Source organism: Aedes aegypti, chromosome 3, assembly GCF_002204515.2.
Source record: "Aedes aegypti strain LVP_AGWG chromosome 3, AaegL5.0 Primary Assembly, whole genome shotgun sequence".
Classification (NCBI taxonomy): domain Eukaryota; kingdom Metazoa; phylum Arthropoda; class Insecta; order Diptera; family Culicidae; genus Aedes; species Aedes aegypti.
In genome coordinates this window covers 309649989-309663592 of record NC_035109.1, presented here as the reverse complement: position 1 = coordinate 309663592, position 13604 = coordinate 309649989, and the positions used below count along the sequence as shown (strand labels likewise).

General features: G+C 35.4%; 1 non-coding gene across 1 annotated transcript; it reads right to left on the bottom strand.

Annotated features, from left to right (window-relative positions):
* Positions 1-9135: 9135 nt before the first annotated feature.
* On the bottom strand, positions 9136-9207 carry Trnaa-agc. The gene has a single exon. It is a non-coding gene; the product is annotated as a tRNA-Ala (tRNA).
* Positions 9208-13604: the final 4397 nt, after the last annotated feature.

Here is a 13604-nt window from a genome sequence, read left to right as displayed (position 1 = left end):
TTTACAGAATTCGAGGCATTTCCAGACCGTGTCCGGTATTGGGTGCCACCTTTCAAGATCGATCAATTTGATACTAAAATACATCATCAAAACTCAATGTCAAAATTCATATTTATATTTTCAAATTTATTTTTGTACGCTATAAAAATGATAATATTTATCATAAATGGGTAACACGAGCCCATCATATCAATATTTTTCGAATTATGAATTTAGTGGCTTTAGTGTCCGGTACTGGGGGATCTCCCCCTACTCAAAGATCTCTGATCAATTAGACCAGATTTTTTTTTTAAATTTTTCGTTATTCTCCAAATTTATCCTGACGTTTTCTCATATTCTCAAAATATTTAATAATAATCTAAAAAAATCTAGGAATTTCTCGTTATCATCTGCATTCCCAATTTGTACAAAATTCCATCCAGAGTTTCTTAGTTATTCCACAACAATTCAGAAATAATCAAAGAGTTCTTTAAGATCCTCAATAAGTTCAGAAATATACAATAAATTTTTCAGCAACATTCCATAAGTGTCCTAACATTCTTGCATAATTTTAAATTATTTGCTAACAAATTAGAAAATAACTCGGAGATTTCTGTAGTCCTAATTCAGCTTAGAAATATTTAAGGTAATTCTCTACTTAGTTCAGAATTAACATACGAATCTCTAGTTATCCGTCCAGACATTCTTCAGGGTTCTCTATACTCCTCAATAGGATCTGAAAATTTCCTTCAACATTCCCATTTTGTCCGGATATTCTCTCAGATTTTTAAATTACTAACAATTTAGAAATATCCTTGAACATTTCTGCAATCTTTAATTAGTTCAAAAATATTCTTGGAATGTCTCGTTATGCTCAACATTTCAGATAAGTTCAGACATTCAGAACTCCAAGAGAACTTGAAGTTGTCTGTAATCTTTCTTGTGTTTAGAAACAGCTTAGGAATCATGTTATCCGTAAATATTCCAAATTTGTCCATACATTCTCCAAGCATTCCAATATATTCACCAATAATTCAGAAGTAATCTTATACTTCTGTATAGTCTTTCAATTATTTAGAAATATGCTGGAAATTTCTGGTCATCCTTCAACACTTCGAATTATTCAGACATTCTCCCAGAATTCTAAAGTAATCAACAACGATTCAGAAATATTATCATAGATTTCTGCTCAATCAGCTCAGATTTCTTGGGAAATTCTAGTTATCCTTCAATATACCAATTTTTTCCAGATTTTCTCTCTGTTTCTCAAAGTATCCAACAACAATCTAATAATAATTTTAAAATTCTCTACAATCTTCGATCAGTTTAGAAATTTTCTAAAAATTTCTCGTTATCATCTGCATTCTCAGTTTGTCCAAAAAATGCCTAAGTTATCAAACAACAATTTAATAATAAGCAAAGTGTTCTTTGTGATCCTCAATAGGTTCAGAAATATACCGGAAATTTTTAATTACCATGAAAGATCCATACGTGCCCAGACATACCCACAATTCAGAAATTCTCTCAGAGAGTTATGTGATACTAAATAAGCTAAGAAGTATTCTAGGTATTTCTGATAATGCTTATATATTCCAAATTTATTCAGACATTTTCCCAGGATTCCAAATTATTCATCAACAATTCAGAAATACTTTAATTTATTTCTGTGATAATCAAAGTATTCAACAACAATTTGAAAATAATTCAGCATTATCTGAAATCCATTATAAATTTACAAATAGTCTAGGATCATCAACATTTCCAAATTGTCCAAAATTTCATTCAGAGTTCCTAAGGAATTGACCAGCAATTCAGAAACAGTCCAACAGTTCTTTATGATTTTGAATAAGTTCAGTAAGATACTAGAAATTTCTCGTCATCATCAGCATTTCCCATGTTCCCAGACATGTTTTCAGAATTTTAATGTATTCAACAATTCCAAAATTCGCTTAGAGGTTTCTGTGGTCCTCAATTAGTTCAGATATATTCTAAGTATTTCTGGTAATTCCTTAACGTCCCCAAATTTATTCAGATATTCTCTTAGGATTCTCAAAGCATTCATCAACAACTCAGAAATACTCTATGAGGTTTTTCTGCGTGCTAATTAATTAAAAAATATTTTAGGATTTTTTCGTTATACTTCAATACTCCTAATTTTTTCAGATATCCTCTCAGAATTCCAAGGTATTCATCAACAATTGAAAAATCATCTTACAAATTCAAAAATAATCTTAGCAATCTTTGTTATTTTCAATGAGTTCAGAATCTACATGAATCTACATCCCTCATTATCTTTCCGTATAACATTTGTTTCCAGACGTCCTCTTAGATACTCAAAGTATCCAACAACAATTTAATAATAATCCTGGAATTCTCTGAAATCCTTGGTGAGTTATCATCAGCCTTTGTTTTTCTTCCAGGATTCCAAAATATTGAGCAACAATTCAGAAATAATCCAAGAGTTCTTTGTGATGCTTAATACATTCAGAAATATACTACAAAGTTTTCGTTATTCTCAACATTCCCTAAGTGCCCAGACATTATTTCAGTATTTCATAATAATTATTAATTAAAAATTTAGATACACTCTTAGAGATCACTGTGTTACGTTATTAGTTTGAATATATTCTACGAATTTCTCGTTATCATAAATATTCTAAATTTGTCTTGACATTTTCACATAAAACCAAAGCGTTCAACTACAATTCAAATATACACTCAGGGTTCTCTAAAATCCTCAATAGGAACAAAAATGTTCAAAACAATTTCCTCTCAGCATTCCCATTTTGTACGGATATTCTCTCAGATTGCCAAAGTTTGTAAACACAATTCAGAAATATGCTTGAACATTTCTGCAATCCTTGATTGGTTAAGAAATATTCTTAGAATATCTCGTTATGTACAACTTTCCAAATAAGTTCAGACATTCTCTCAGAATTCCAAAGCATATATCAACATTTAAACAATCATCTTAAATATTCAAAAATATCCCTGAAATTCTTTGTTTTTATATTTTGTTCTGAAAGAACCTAAGAATCTAACATTTTAAATTTGTATGAATTTCAAAGTATTAACCACCAATTAATAAATACTCAAAGATCTATGTGGTTCTCAATTAGCTTAAACATATTCTGATTTTTTTAATATCTTCCAACTTTACCAAATGACGCAGACATTCTCCCATAATTTTAAGATATTTACCAACATTTCAGAGTTTCGCATCCCCAATAATTTCAGAAAAAATTCTATGAATTTCTGGTTATGTTTCGACATTCTCAATTTTTCAGACGTTCTCTCAATCCTCCAAAGTATTTACGAACAATCCAAAATCAACATTGCATTTTTAAACATAATTTTAAAGTTTCCTGTAATCCTCAACTAGCTAAGAAATATCCTAGGAATCTCCTGAATCCGCGATAATTCAAAATGTGTACAGGCATTCTTCATGAATTCCAAAATATTCACTTAAAATTCAGAAATAATCTTTGCATTTTCTGTGATTTTCATTTAGTTCATAAATATTCTAGGTAATTCTTGTTATTTTTCAACATTTAAGATTAGTCCAGAGCGAGAGTTACAAATTATTTTTCTACAATTTAGAAGAAAATATTAAGAAATATTTTGAGAAAGTTGAAAGTTCTCGTTATTCTTATCTGAGTATTTACCAACCTTTTATAAAAGATCTTAGAGGTCTATGTTAACCTTCAGGTTACCCTTCAACATTTCCAATTTGTCCAGACATTCTCTCATAATTTTAATTTATTTTCCAACAATTCAGAAATACTCTCAGGGATCTCGGTGATCTTCAAACAGTTCAGAAATATTCTATGAATTGATCGTTATCCTTCAACATTATGTGGATAATGTTCAATTAAAACATTATGTGGATAATGCAAAAATAATTTTATTGTTCTCTGATATCGTCAAGAAGCAATTTTTCGTTATCATCAACAATCCCGATTTGCCTGAGCATTCTTCGGGAATTTCAAAGTATTACAAACAATTCAGAAATTCTCCTATAGATGTCTATGGTGCTCAATAAATTGAGCAATATTCCAGGTATTTCTGGTTATCTTTGAAAATTTCTAATTCGTTGAAACATTCTCCCAGGATTTCGAAAGTAAATTGTTGATCTCTAAAATAATCTTGTTAATTCAATACTGATCTTAGAGTATTCTGTACTCCAAAATTTGTTGAGAAACAACCTAGGATTCTCTCTGTTATCGTTAACATTCCAAAGTTGTCCAGACATTCTCTCAGAATACCAAAATATACAACATCGATTCTGAAATAATTTACCAATTCTCTGTGGTTCTCAATTAGTTAATAAATTTTCAAGAAATTTATCGTTGCAATCAACACTTCCAAATTACTCAGACAATCTATGAGAATTTTAAATTATTCACCATCTATTCAGAAATAAAATAAATAACAATAAACTGATTATCTTTAGGAAAAAAAAGCTTTCAGCCGCTGTTTATCCGTCTTTATATTTTGAAATACATTCAGAGAGAATATTTTCGTGATCTATGTTCGATTCAGACATATTCCAGGAATTTGTCGTTACCTGGCTACATTCAAATTTTTTTGAGACTTTCTCTTAGAATACCAGGTATTCAACAACAATTCAAACATATTTTTATAATTCTTGGCGATCCTCAGGATTTCTTGTCATTATCCGCATTCCCAATTTGTGCAGAAATTATCATAGAATTCAAAAGTATTTACCAACGATTCAGAAATATTCGAAGAGTTTAATGTGATCTTCATTTGGTTACGAACTAATCTATCAATTTCTGGTTATTCTTTAACATCCCCAATTCATTCTGAGATTCTCTCAGTATTCCAGAGTATTCATCAACAAATATGAAACATAAAAAAAAAATCAAATATGACCTAAAAGTTCTCTGTAATCCTCAATTAGTTCAGAAATAACCTAAGAATCCCTCGTTATGCGTCATCATTCCAAATTAGTCCAGACATTTTTTCAGAATTCCAAACTATTCACCAATGTATCAAAAATAAGTATTGAGAAATAACTTAGAAATATATTGTCATATATATTGAGGTGTTCGGTAACCAAATCCCACTCGCTCTACGCGCGTGTGTGTACATGAAATTGATATATATGGGTTGTAAGAAGCTAAGGGCAAATATGATCTCAACATCGATGTTACTGAATCGATCCAAATTCAACATGTCGAATCGATTGACCGATGTTTGCTCCTAAAATACGACCAAATGCAATTTCGCACGATTTCTTAATTGTTTCCATTGACTAACGATTGAAATACAAAATTATATATGAAACACTTACAGGCTAATTCAAATCTAGGTTTATGATTTATCAAGTCATTAAAAAATACTTATCAATTTCTTCCTCTTGAATTAAAACAACAAATTAAATGAAGAAAATCGATTCAATCGATTTTTTGTGCTCTGTGAAGTTCAGAGCTTTTCTTCTCTTTCTTACTATCCTCCAACATTCAAATATGTCCACAAATTCTCTCAGATTTCCTAAGCATTTGCCAATATTTCAGAAATACTCAACGAAATCTGCTTTGAAAAATCAGAACAAATTGAGGTTAAGAAATATCACATATTTCCAATATGTCCAGGCAATCCCAATCCCAAGAATAGCAAAGCATTCACCAACAATGCAAAAATAATCTGAGAGTTGTCTTTGGTTCTCAATTAATTCATTTTATGCTTCAACAATCTGATACTGATGGAGAATGAATGGACTTCCCCGCTATGTGGTTTCTTTCGATGACAAAACGAAGTTTTTTATGGAGGTGCTGAAAATCGAACCCATGATCACTAATTTTTTTAGCAATAGGGTCGATGTATCAATAGCCGCATAGCTTAGAACAAAAAATCGTATAAAATCGACAAATAACGCTACCGTCATTATTTTTTCAACATCTGAAAGCTTTTTATCTTGGATTTGTGGGAAAATATGAAAACTACGAAAACTCAAATGTTTGCATTTATTATCGCGTGTGCCGCTATAGGAATACATGTGCCTATAGTAGCTCTATTTCTAATTTCTGTTCCTATAGCACTAGCATCACGGCGTTGGCAAAATACTTATCAAAACCGTATTTTTACAAAACTTTTATATTTTTCCTACAAAGTGTGGATCAAAAGCTTTCGTTTGATGAAAAAAAAAGTTGTTAATTCTTCAATTATTTTGTGAAATAAAAAATAGTTTCTCTCAGTAGTGCTACTATAGGAACAATAGGTTTACTATAGGCGCAAGGGAGCTCAAATTTTAAGCAAAACTAATTATTTCGATCATTTTTTGAACAATATCAAGCTGTGTATCAATGGTACTTAGATAAATAGCTCCTGACCTTCATGTCAAAAAATGTTTTGAAAAGGATTATAGCTAAACCGCCGTAAAAAGCCACTAGTGTGACTATAGGGGACTGTCCACTAAGGGAGCACCAACCCTAGATATAAAAAAAATGTTGCTCACATTTTGTTTGCCGACAAATTGTTATCGTTTTCTTTTTCAATTTTTATCAAACGTTTTGCAATACTTCTTACAATTTCTTTGATACTATTGAAATGGAAAACTAGCCTATATGATTTCAAAGCCAGGTAGATCGAATTTTCGATCCACAAAATATAGTTTATATCTATGCTATATAGTTCGTCGGAGATAACAATTCTCAAAATCTCATATCTATGACTATAGAGAAATTGACTAAAAATTATGATATTTTGCTCCACTGTGACAGGCTACCAAGGTCGTTCAGCCCAAAGTAAGTTATTTCAGTTCCTTGAGTAATTGTTTTGTTAATGTCCACCCAATTATGGCATTCTTATAATTTCCATTATCTGAATTACACGCGATTACAATACTCCCCATAGCGGTACTTGGATGAGCTCACTACTACCAAGAAAATTTGAATTTGAAAGCTGGCTATGTTAATCCCAACGGAAAAGCCTCCAGTTTCGCCTTAACCTCCAAACCGCAGACAAACAGAAGTAACAGCTAGAACAATTATCTATTCAAATCATAGTCACGCGAAACCAAACACCCAACAGATCAATGGAGAGTGCTCCGATTGACGAAAAGCTTCTTCTGACTGGAAAGAGAACGATGGTTTACTGCGTTACACTTACAATGCGTGTAAATAAGCGCCGCCGTTAGCGCACGGTTATGAAGCCCACAATGGAACAAATTTTCCCATGGGAAGCGTGCGGGTGGTCATCGGTTTTTCAGTTCTGTCACCTAAACGGTAAAAGATACCACTTTGGCGTCTATGGACGAAAGTTAGAGTATGGACTGATGAAAGAAAACATATTTTTTTGAAAATTTTTCATGATACAGGCGATAGTTTTTCCCCTATTTTTTCATCAATTTTCTCCACGGCGAAAAATTTTCCGGGAAATGTTTCTCTTTTTATATTTTTAATGAATTGCTGAGAAAATTTCCTTTCGATTTCACTAAAAGACTTTTGTTCTATGATGCATAGTTCAGGAGATATGGAGTGCTTCGTGAAGCCCAAGCAGGACAGTTCGGTTTTGCGTCGTCCGATAGATTTTGCTCACGGTTTCGCGCGTGTTTTCGTCGCCAGAGAATTTTTTTCCCTGTTTTGGTGCGTCTTGCTGGGTAGGTATTTGGGAAGGCCCAAGCAAGACGGTTTGTTTTCGGGACGCCAAGAAGTTTTGCTGTCAGTGTCAGTTTTGTCTTCAGTCGAGAATGGATTACCAACTGGTGAGTTCGTTTCATGCTTATGATAACACATTTTTTCTTGAAAGCGTAACTTTTATGTAATATTAAAACAAACTTTGTATGGTTCGTCACTACAAGTGTCGGCATTATGCTTTTTTCTTATACAATTTCAATATATTTTTCTTTTTTTGACATGATTAAAAAATATCTTTTAAATTGTTCGACATTGTGAATGTTGACGTATTTTCTAAAACTTCTACCAAAAACTTCTCGAGACAAAAATACAAAACTAGCTTTAAATATAAGTCGTATATTTCCCCCTTGTCCATGGATCGCATCACCGACCAGAGGTGACTCCCAGATCTTTTCCTCCCTCACTAATAAACACCCTTCCCGTGGTGATTGTGGAGATGCAGAGGTATTCTCGGTCTCTAGAAGCAACAATCATTACATCATAACATTCCTTCCCCATCCCAACTGACTGTAAGGACTTGGCCGGCGCCGTTATTGATCAATAATATTAGATGTGCTAAAATTGCACTTCGAGAGTAAGCAGAAACTCCCATCCCTTATTCATTTGGATCGTAGTGCAATTCTTACCAGTTCCGATCAATCACGGAGTAGCAACCATTGACATGTACAGTCAGTCTCTGCTATGCTATGCTATGCTATGATGCATAGTTCAGGAGATATGAATGTTTAAAGTTTGATGTATATAGGGAAATCATGAAAATTCATCTAGAGTTTTCCGGGAAAATAGGCCACTATAATTTTTTTTGAATTTCACTTTTGGTCATGTATCCACGAGCTCTACCTCTGGTGAAAATTTCATACAAATCGGAGAAGGTCCGGCCCAAACCTGTCCGATAATAAAAAAAAATCCCCTGTACGATGAAAATATTACGAGTGTTACGTCTGTATGTCTGTGTCCAAACTATAGCTATGGGTGTAACAATTAATCTTTTGTATGGGGGAGGACTTTGAGAAATGACGTTTAGACTGTTTAGAGGTTGAGATTTTTGAAAAAAGTACGTTTTTCGTTGGTAATATCAACACAATATTTCTAGTGTGGCAAAATTCCGTGATACCCATTATTTTTATATTTTTTGACCATCCCTCGGGGTCCAAACTTTTTGAGAAACATCGTTCACTGCATGCTTGCATGAACATTTTCGGCACTTTTCTTATTTTTTTTTCATTACATTTTTATTTTATATCATAAAAGTGGTTTAGCTATAAAAAGATGTGGAATTTGTGGAATACCATTATTTGACCGCAAGTTGCACCAGCGCGATAAGAAATGATTTACAAAATCACATAACTTTTGATAAAAAAAACATACACTTCTGTAAATTGACGCTTATATTGAGCTGTTCGGTAATCCAATCCGCATGGTTATTAAATTAATTAACTCATTACGCGTGGTAAAGATGGACAAATTATGGGTGAAATTATGAAAAAAAATCCACGTGCTCGGCTGGGATTTGAACCCAGAACTCTTGTATGCTAGACGAGCGCTATACCAACTAAGCTACCGAGCACTTGGTGACCCAATAACTGAGTTGGTTACAAGTTTAGAATTCAAATCCCTACAGACCACGCGGACCCCTTTCATAACCCATATCTATCCATCTCATGTTCCTACACAAGCGGAAGGAGCGAGTTCGATTTATTTAGTGTTGTAGGTACGATAGGCAAACAGTTTCAGCGGCGCCAGACTGCCAGGGGGTTTCAGTTCTGACAATGGCAATATTCGATTGGAGGGCAATTTCAACGGGGATACCAACTATTGATTCATAAACAATGATCAAAATGTATGCAACAGTGAATACTGTTTTTATTGACATATTTTTACAAAAATATAGCATTGTTTTCAATTGTTGAAGTGCTCATTTCAAATCAATTAAATAAGTTGCAAACAACAATTTCCAAAAAATTGGCGTGTTTCGACGCTATAAGTGATATTCTATAAGCCAAGGAAAACTACGAGAAACGTCTTGTTACAATTGAAATACTGCAAAAGACATAATAATATAAAAAATACATAAATTTTTGTACAAAGGTCATAGTCAAATATATAGAGATTCATACAAGTAAAATTTGATGTTCATAACAAATATTCATAGATTTCATACGACACATTTATGGAATCTATACTGCCGTGAATCGCAAGTCAGTTACATCTCTAAAAAGTAGGCATTGGGAAAATGGCCTGTGAAGTTTACAAACTCGTTTTCCATACGAATATTCAAAACATTCCAAAAGATTCAAACATGCTTGAATCTAAATAAAACTTTCACAAATTGCTCTTCCCTCCAATACCTTTCCGAGAAAAATTTGAAGATGACCAAAATATGGTTCATTTTTGAGTTACACGATGCTGATATGCGGACTGATATGCAATTACTTTTCATTAAGGGACAATCAAACTGGGTGTTTTTTCCTTATTTTACGAAACAAAATGTGCTGTGTCGTTAGTGCAGCTGAAAGATCATAAGAAGATCTGTTGAGAACTGATATCAGCTTAATTTTGACCAAAATGCAGATGGGTCTGACTTGCGATTCACGGCAGTATACTACTTTACTGCAAAAATCATACTATCTTCTTCTTCTTTCTGGCGTTTACGTCCCCACTGGGACAGAGCCTGCTTCTCAGCTTAGTGTTCTTATGAGCACTTCCACAGTTATTAACTGAGAGCTTACAATGCCGATGACCATTTTTGCATGTGTATATCGTGTGGCAGGTACGAAGATACTCTATGCCCTGGGAGGTCGAGAAAATTTCCAACCCGAAAAGATCCTCGACCGATGGGATTCGAACCCACGACCCTCAGCTTGGTCATGCTGAATAGCTGCGCGTTTACCGCTATGGCTATCTGGGTCCCGAAAAAAAAAATCATACTATACCACAAGCTAATTCGTTCATAACGCCATCGTATGAACTTTATAATATTTTCTTCTGGTAAAAATTCATAACCATTTCGTATGGAAATCAATATATTTTTTTCCTCAGTGTATGTTTTTCCAAAACCATGTTATTGTGTAGGGATTGTTATAGAAATTTCTGAGTTATAGCATTTTGAGTGAGCCAATAATCGAGGGGTCAATTTTTGTCATATTTTTCTTACTGTCCTAAATAATGCAACGAAGCAAAAAAGTTCAAAGGTTTTGTCCGCCCAAAGCTAGAAACAGCGTCTGATTGTCGTATACTATGGTGAAAAACTTTCCACCTTCAAAAATCACACTTTATTGTTGAAAATTTTAGTTTGTTTGGTATCAGAGGATAGAGGAGTTCTTAGAGAACGTGTTTTTCATGATCACAATAAAATATCTTGCCAAGGTCATCGTTTTGAGGGCATTTGCGTCTTATAGGTTTGATATGCCTTTATTTTTTGTTAAAGTGGATTTAAAAAATAAATACGGAGGCCTATAACAGATTTTTGAGGATGATTTTTTTTCCTTCGGTTAGAGACAACTTATACCAATACTAGCTCATAGGTTTTGAGCAAAACTGGGCCGCTTATCACACTTATATGAAGGTTTAATCAAAGCTCTCCAAAATAAGCCGTTTTTTTCGAAAATATGTTTAAGTCTCTAATTACCCAGGTATGAACCAATTCTATTATTTAATTTGGGCGTATGCTGGAGACAAGGCCTGTGAAGGATCTCACGCCATCGTTGATGTTTCAGAAGCTTTCATCACAGGCCTCCGGTGCTGCATTTTCTGCACATCTTACTTCCGTCGGGACCATTGCAATTCCACAACTTATAGCCCTCCCCGAAACACTTGAAGCAAACTTCAGGAGGCTGTTGTATGCTCAGCCGGCAAACCGACCAGCCTACCTTAAGTATGCCCAAGTTCTTCCCTTTGTTGGCCTCTGCGACCGGCAGTCTGATCGTCGCCACTTGGGTGCCGCGGGTCCTTTCTAAGGTGAATGGCCTTACTGGCTACGTCGATGTTACACTGCTCTTTAAGGGCAGCCGAGACCTCCGCTGCATCGGTGACCTCATCTAGATTTTTACACTGGAGAGTCGCTTCAGCAGTAAGGGATCTTACATCAACCTCGTCGTCAAGTACTTCTTGTGCCAGTTGCTTATAGACTGCATCCTTTTCCTTGGCGTCCTTCTTTAAGATTAGGATCATTTCACCAATCCTAGTCCGCCTTATGCTACGCACATCTGCGCCCAATGGCGATAACTTCTCCCTGCTTCGCATCGCCTTCAGAACCTCGGCGTATTTCGCTTCCTCCGTTGTTATAACGAGGGCTTCGTCTAAATTCCTACGTTTCGCTGTTTTCGGTTTAGCGCTGTCTTTGGGCTCCGTTTTCAGTTTCCTCTGTATTTTTTTTTTCTTATTTTCAATTCGTATCCACGAATTGCTGTTGCCTTGCGCCCGTGGTTCCTGTGGATGCACTGCTTGGTTCGGGTTAACCCGTGGCTCCTTTTTCTTGGCTTTCTTGGCCTTAGGCTTCGTGTTGGCCTCTCATTTGTTGCCATGTCCTCTTGATCGCGGAGCTTGGCTCGTGCCAGCTTTTCCGCTCTGGAGGACGGCCGCCTAGGTCACTTTTACCTTAGCAGCCATGCGTTTTTTTTCGACGTATTCATCCTCGGAAGGTCCCCTCTCTTTCGCATAGCGTATCGAATAATATCATCAGATATATTCGCGTTGCCTGTGAAGGAAAACACTTCGGTCTGACACGACCTAGTGTATTTTTGGCCTTCTACCTTGCCAAGTTGTTCCTTAGCTTTCTCGTAGTCCTGCTTTGCAGCTAGGACTGATTGTCGCAATTTCAGTAGACTTGTTTTCAAGTCTTTGCTGATATTGCTTTTGCTCTTAACAAACCCGATGATGACATCAAGTTGCTCAGCAGCTACCTGCATTTTAGGGAGGTACTCCCTATTGCGATCCATGGTTACGATTAGTCCCGGGCCATCGGTCACCTCACATATTGCACTGGAGCGACCAGTGCCTGCCGTCGTCACAGTGTCTAGGCTTTTGCTCAAACTGTTCTCACTTAACCTTCGGTCTGACGCGCTGTTGTACAGTTGTGATTTAATAGTAATGTGATGTGTAAGGGATAATGGGGATGTCCCTTACACATCGAATCATTCGTTCCAGCATAAGATGGCAGGGTTTCATCACATGATCCACAGGATGCAGACTCTACCCCTCAGCGAAGACGGAAAGGCCAAGGATCTGGAATATATCTACGAGACGGCAAGGATCAACGGATACAAGGAAAGGACGATAAAAGCCATCATCGACAAAAAGGAAAGTCAGCAAATTCGGAGTGCTTTGACGACACTAACCCCTATCACCCAACCCATGAAGAGAGTCTCCATCCCATACGACGTACACATCAGCAAACAGCTCCACCCAAAGCTAAGGAATTTCGGAATCGATTTGGTGTTTTCCAGCAGATACAACCAACTTAGGACTTCGTTAGGCTTTACCAAGGATCCGGTAAACACACTAAACAAGGCTGGTGTTTACAAAATCAGCTGTTCCCACTGCAGCAAGGTCTACGTTGGTCAAACAAAGCGGTCTCTCGAGGTTAGATTCAAGGAACACTTAGCGGAAATAGGAAAAGCTCAGAAGACGATAGACAAGGGGATGACATACGATTTCAAATCTAAGGTGGCAGAACATATCTTTTCAAAAGGACATACAATTACGACGGCCGATATCAACATTTTGAGAAATGTTTCTTCTCTTCGGAAACTGGATGTAGCGGAGAGTCTAGAAATCAACTTGGTACCTACAAATCGTTCCCGTAATGTACCTTTCAGCATTTAAAGTTTCAACAAAAGAGGGATGGAATGTACCTAAAAGCTCATAAATTTTATAAAAAATGGGTAGGGAATTACGTTCATACCTAGTTATAATATATAATGTGTGTATATGATGGTTTTCTTCAAGTCGAGTCTAGTACACGAC